General features: G+C 42.6%; 1 protein-coding gene across 1 annotated transcript in view; it reads left to right on the forward strand.

The window, feature by feature from the left end:
• The window catches only part of SHQ1 (SHQ1, H/ACA ribonucleoprotein assembly factor), a 108,221-nt gene that overhangs the window by 19,801 nt on the left and 81,743 nt on the right, over positions 1-6,677 (forward strand).

Genomic DNA, 6,677 nt, shown 5'->3' on the forward strand with positions numbered 1-6,677 from the left:
TGGTACTGGTTGTTCTTTCCCATGTTTAGTGCTTCCTTCAGGAGCTCTTGTAGGGCAGGCCTGGTGGTGACAAAATCTCTCATCATTTGCTTCTCTGTAAAGGATTTTATTTCTCCTACACGTATGAAGCTTAGTTTGGCTGGATATGAAATTCTGGGTTGAAAATTTTTTTCTTTAAGAATGTTGCATATTGGCCCCCACACTCTTCTGGCTTGTAGAGTTTCTGCCGAGAGATCTGCTGTTAGTCTGATGGGCTTCCCTTTGTGGGTAACCCGACCTTTCTCTCTGGCTAGCCTTAACATTTTTTCCTTCATTTCAACTTTGGTGAATCTGACAATTATGTGTCTTGGAGTTGCTCTTCTCGAGGAGTACCTTTGTGACATTCTCTGTATTTCCTGAATTTGAATGTTGGCCTGCCTTGCTAGGTTGGGGAAGTTCTCCTGGATAATATCCTGCAGAGTGTTTTCCAGCTTGGTTCCATTCTCCCCGTCACTTTCAGGTACACCAATCAGACGTAAATTTGGTCTTTTCACATAGTCCCATATTTCTTGGAGACTTTGTTTGTTTCTTTTTACTCTTTTTTCTCTAAACTTCTCTTCTCGGTTCACTTCATTTATTTGATCTTCAATCACTGATACCCTTTTCCAGTTGATCGAATCAGCTACTGAAGTTTGTGCATTTGTCATGTAGTTCTTGTGCCATGGTTTTCAGCTCCATCAGGTCATTTAAGGTCTTCTCTATGCTGTTTGTTCTAGTTAGCCATTCATCTAATGTCTTTTCAAGGTTTTTAGCTTCTTTTCGATGAGTTTGAACTTCCTCCTTTAGCTTGGAGAAGTTTGATCATCTGAAGCCTCCTTCTCTCAACTCATCAAAGTCATTCTCCGTCCAGCTTTGTTCCATTGCTGGCAAGGAGCTGCGTTCCTTTGGAGGGGGAGAGGTGCTCTGATTTTTAGAATTTTCAGCTTTTCTGCTCTGTTTATTTCCCCATCTTTGTGGTTTTATCTACCTTTGATATTTGATAATGGTGATGTACAGATGGGATTTTGGTGTGGACGTCCTTTCTGTTTGTTAGTTTTCCTTTTAACAGTCAGGACCCTCAGCTGCACGTCTGTTAGAGTTTGCTAGAGGTCCACTCCAGACCCTGTTTGCCTGGGTATCAGCAGTGGAGGCTGCAGAACAGTGAATATTGCTGAACAGCAAATGTTGCTGCCTGATCGTTCCTCTGGAAGCTTCATCTCAGAGGGGTACCCGGCCATGTGAGATGTCAGTCTGACCCTACTGGGGGGTGCCTCCCACTTAGGCTACTTGGGGGTCAGGGACCAACTTGAGGAGGCAGTCTGCCCATTCTTAGATCTCAAACCCTGTGCTGGGAGAACCACTGCTCTCTTCAAAGCTGTCAGACAGGGACATTTAAGTCTGCAGAGGTTTCTGCTGCCTTTTGTTTGGCTATGCCCCATCCCCCAAAGGTGGAGTCTACAGAGGCAGGCAGACCTCCTTGAGCTGCGGTGGGGTCCACCCAGTTCGAGCTTCCTGGTCGCTTTGTTTACCTACTCAAGCCTCAGCAATGGCGGGCACCCCTCCCCCAGCCTCCCTGCTGCCTTGCAGTTGGATCTCAGACTGCTTAGCTAGCAATGAGCGAGGCTCCGTGGGTGTGGGATGCTCCAAGCCAGACACGGGATATAATCTCCTGGTGTGCTATTTGCTAAGACTGTTGGAAAAGCGCAGTATTAGGGTGGGAGTGACCCGATTTTCCAGGTGCTGTCACAGCTTCCCTTGGCTAGGAAAAGGGAATTCCCTGACCCCTTGTGCTTCCTGGGTGAGAGATGCCTCGCTCTGCTTCGGCTTATGCTCAGTGGGCTGCACCCACTGTCCTGCACCCACTGTCCAACAAACCCCAGTGAGATGAACCTGGTCACTCAGTTGGAAATGCAGAAATCACCTGTCTTCTGTGTCACTCATGTTGGGAGCTGTAGACTGGAGCTGTTCCTATTTGGCCATCTTGGAACCACCCTCTTGAAGCATTTCTTTTTTTTTGAGACAGAGTCTTGCTCTGTCGCCCAGGCCGGATCTCAGCTCACTGCAAGCTCTGCTTCTTGGATTTATGCCATTCTCCTGCCTCAGCCTCCCGAGTAGCTGGGACTACAGGCGCCCACCACCACGCCCGGCTAATTTTTTGTATTTTTTAGTAGAGACCGGGTTTCACCATGTTAGCCAGGATGGTCTCGATCTCCTGACCTCGTGATCCTCCCATCTCGGCCTCCCAAAGTGCTGGGATTATAGGCTCGAGCCACCGCTCCCGGCCCAGCATTTCTTAATAGTCATTCCTTATTGCTTATTATAGCCAAGTATTCATATTTCTCTTGCTGATAATGTTTGGTTTTTTTCTTCCCCAATAGTTTTTAAATTGTTGGCATACATTTTACATTAATAAGTTCTTAAAATCTTGCCTCTTTCTTTGGAAGGAAGCACAAGAATTTAGTCAGTATTCTAAACATCTGTGAGATAAGAAAAGGGACAAAATGATTTTATGCCATTTGTGGTACCATTTTAAATTGCGATAATTTTTCATTACTCTAAATTTGTGAAAGAAGATGGTATATTGATTAAACTCTTGGATTTATTGAGTGGATATTAAGACAATAAATAGTAATTGGAAGACTGGGAGCAGGATCACATGCTTCTGAGGTGGCTCTCAATTCAAAACACAGAACTTGAGAAAAAGCATTAGAATACAATTTTATGTATCCATTCTTTCATTTATGTATGTATTTGTTCAACAAATATTTGTCTGAATGAACTACATGCTAAGCAGTGTCACAGATACCAAGGACACCATGGTGCATACGGCAAGATCTCAATCTCTGTGTTGTCCGTGGGACTTCCATTGTAGTGGAGAAAGTAGACACTATTTTTATTTTGATTAAGTGCTATGAAGAAGAAGCAGATTGAAGGGTTAGAGAGAGACTCAGTATCCCACTGACTCCTCTGTTTCAACATGTCCAAAATTGAACTCATCATTTTACCTCTAAAGTCTTTGTGAATTTTCTAACTTGGTTGATGCCCCATTTTTCACTCTAGTCACCCCGGTTAGAAAGCGAGGATTCATCTTTGCTTTCTCTCTTATCCCACACATTCAATCAATCCTGAAGTTGTACCATTCATCTCTGTAGTATTTTTTTTTTTCCACTTCATCAGTTTCTGGCCCTCATCTGTGTCTGTTTAGTGCAGCACTCACTAACTGCCTAACTGGCATCTCTGCTTTTAGTCTGGGCTTCTTCAGATCCATCAACCATGAACCATTAGTATGATGTCTTACGTGCTGAAAATGAAAATCTGCTGAACCCTGTCGTTGGTGCTCTTCTGCTTAAAATACCTAACTCCTAACTCCTTTGTGTGTCATTGCAAGTTCTCTGTGATCTGGACCCTGCCTACCTCTGTAGCTTCACTTTTGCCACTCCCTGCTCACGTTCTACATCTCAACAATGATGAATGTTTGCATTTCCCCACCTGTACCACACTGCTTTTCTTTTTTTTTGAGATGGAGTCTTGCTCTGTTGCCTAGGTTGTAGTGCAGTGGTGCGATCTCAGCTCACCACGGCCTCCGCCTCCCAGGTTCAAGTGATTCTCCCGCCTCAGCCTCCTGAGTAGCTGAGCTTACAGGCCTGCACCACCATGCCTGGCTAACTTTTGTGTTTTTAATAGAGATGGGATTTCACCATGTTGGCCAGGCTGGTCTCGAACTTCTAACCTCACGTGATTCACCCGCCTCGGCCTCCCAAAGTGTTGGGATTACAGACGTGAGCCACCACACCCAGCCCACACTGCTTCTCATATTTCCTTTTATCATGGTATCCCTTTGCCATTTAATTCCCCTGACCCCACATTGCCTGAATAGTGGTTCTTATCTCTTCAGACTAGGCTCATTGTTTCTCCCATGTACTTGCTCTGTTAGACTGGCTTAGGAAGCCCACCTCAGTGCTCCCCTGTTACAGTTTATCTTGTTTTTACCGCATTGTTTTATAATGTTCTGTATTTGTGTACATGGTTCTCATTAAATTGTGGAGTCCTTAAGGGCAGGAAGTGAATTTTGCAGATCTTTGTCTTCCTGACGACGCACGTAGAGGGCATTCAGTGAATGCTTGTTCAATTCGTGACCTTAAAAATCTTGAAAAAAAATTGAGATCTCAAATGAAAAAACAGACAAACAAAACTTGAAAGTAATTTGTTATGAAAAGTAAAACATTAGTCACCGTCAGCGCTTGTTCATGAAACTCTTAATTCATGGACAATGTCAAGCATAGACCAGCACAGTTCAGATTACTAGGACTGTGTTAGTGAAATTTTACTCAAAATAATCAAACATTTCGGACGTGTTTTGGTGGGGAGGGGATGGAGGTGGTAGAAATACCATGTTTCCAAGCCAGTTTTCTTTTTCCCTTCATCGTGGTCCCTTGGGGAGGAAAATGGCATCTTTTCAGATGGGCTCCTCTACTCTTGCCTTTGGTGTCCTCTGCGCTGCGGTGTCCAAGGCCCTTTTCTCTCACTGTGCCAGTTCTTCCTGGGCAATTTTATCCTCTTCTTGATTTTAACTGCTTCTGACTCCCATATCTCTGTCTTGAGCCTCAGACTTGTATGTCCACCTACCTATTGGACGGGATGTTTGTAAATCCTAAGAAAAGGCATGTCAGACTCAACCTATCCCAAGCAGGAGTCTTTATTTCTCACTCATGTCTGTTAGCTTCCTTCCTATGTCCCTGTCTCAACAAAGGACACTGTTGTCCACTGAGTTATGGAGGCCAGAATTCTCTGTGTCATTTTTCACTCCTCGAGCTCCTCATTCCGTGCATCCTGCGGGTTCTGTCATCTACATATAGGTCAGATTCATCCACTTTGCTGTGTGTCCACTGCCACTGTGTTATTCTAGGCCACCATTATGTCTGCTTCTCCAGGTTTCTCCCTTTAAATCATTTTCCAGGTTGCAATAAGAGTGATGTTTCTGAACCATGCCAATGTCATTCCCCTATGTGAAAAGCTTTTAAGTGTTTAGTTGGTAGGGATAATCTTTGAGATTTCTTAGACGTGGCTTACAAGGTGGTTGCCACTATATTATTTTCAGCTGCTTTCGACTTTTTTTCCCCTTAAATGTGCCTTCTTGTTTTCTAGCCTTTTCCAACCAGTTTTTCATCACAGAATACTCTCTCCTACCCCTCTTTCTCTGGTTAACTGTTCATTGTCATTCCACCGTTGGTTTAGATATTACATCCTCCAGGGTCCTTGCCTGTCATTCTACTTTATTTTGCCCTGGAATCTTATACTGCTGTTATGTCATAGCATTTTGCTATATTGTAATTGTTTGACTCTCCCATGGGATTGTAAGTTGTGTGAGGGCCAGGACTGTCTGTCTGTGTCTTGTCAGCAGTGGAACCCTAGTGCCTAACATGGAGCATGGAACGTGGCACAACGTCAATACTTTCTGTTGAATGAATGACTTATTTAGCATGTTAGTCATTTATTATTGTTTATCCATTTGAAATTCATTTCCTGGAAAAAAGCTCAAGTTCTGATTTGTGGATGAGTTTATAGTAGAACCTCAATTCAAAAGAGTTCCTTCACTTTAAGGAGAAAGAGATAGCTAAGAAGAAAATAGGCTTAGCAGGATTAGTTTATGAAGCAGCTATTTTGTCTTAGTCTCATATGTCTGTGCACCTGTCAAATTGTTATTGACAATTCCTATTTCAAGATATTAGCTGTTCAGTTTTGTCTAATATGTACTTTATTTCCTCCTATATAAAAATGGAATATTTATTTGGTTAAGAGCTTGGAATCTGGAGTAAGAATTAAGTAGGTCTACATCCTAGCTATGCTTTTTACTTGTTCTCTGAACTTGACCAAGCTACAAAACTTTTCTGAGCCTCAGTTTCTACCTTTGTAAAATGATGGTATTAATAGTACCCCATGCTCATAGTGATGGTGTAAAGATTCAAGGAAATAACAGATGCAAAGCTTTAAGTGCAGTGCCTGGAACATACAAAGAACTCAGTAAGTTGTCTGTGATCTTTCTAATTTTTAAACGATTTCAGTATCTCGGTTGAAAGGGAACTTCAAGTGTCTAAGGTTGTAAAACTATCAGTTAGAAAATTCAGTGTATCAAAGCAACCAATTCCTTGAGTTTCTGGTTAACTAAAATATAAATAAAATTTTCACTATGAGTTATACTTTGTTAATGCTTTTCCCAAGAATACCAGTTTCTAACTTTGAATGCAAGATAGAATCATTTCTGAATAAGTCTCCTCTAAGAGTGAGAGGTATATTTTGAATGTGGCTGTTATTTTTCTAGTTAAAACAGGAATGTAGAGTGCAGGAAAATTAACTTTCTGTTCTCTACAAATGTTGCTTTTATCTTCTTCAGTAATTTAAGGAACTGTTAAAATTCATATCTTAATAAAATAGATTGTATCTTGGTAGAAAATATGAGTGTGGCCGGGCGCGGTGGCTCAAGCCTGTAATCCCAGCACTTTGGGAGGCCGAGATGGGTGGATCACGAGGTCAGGAGATCGAGACCATCCTGGCTAACACAGTGAAACCCCGTCTCTACTAAAAAAAAAATACAAAAAACTAGCCGGGCGAGGTGGCGGCGCCTGTAGTCCCAGCTACTCGGGAGGCTGAGGCAGGAGAAT

The sequence above is a fragment of the Rhinopithecus bieti genome, unplaced genomic scaffold (genome assembly GCF_001698545.2).
Source record: "Rhinopithecus bieti isolate Rb0 unplaced genomic scaffold, ASM169854v2 scaffold_21542, whole genome shotgun sequence".
NCBI classification, from domain to species: Eukaryota; Metazoa; Chordata; class Mammalia; order Primates; family Cercopithecidae; genus Rhinopithecus; species Rhinopithecus bieti.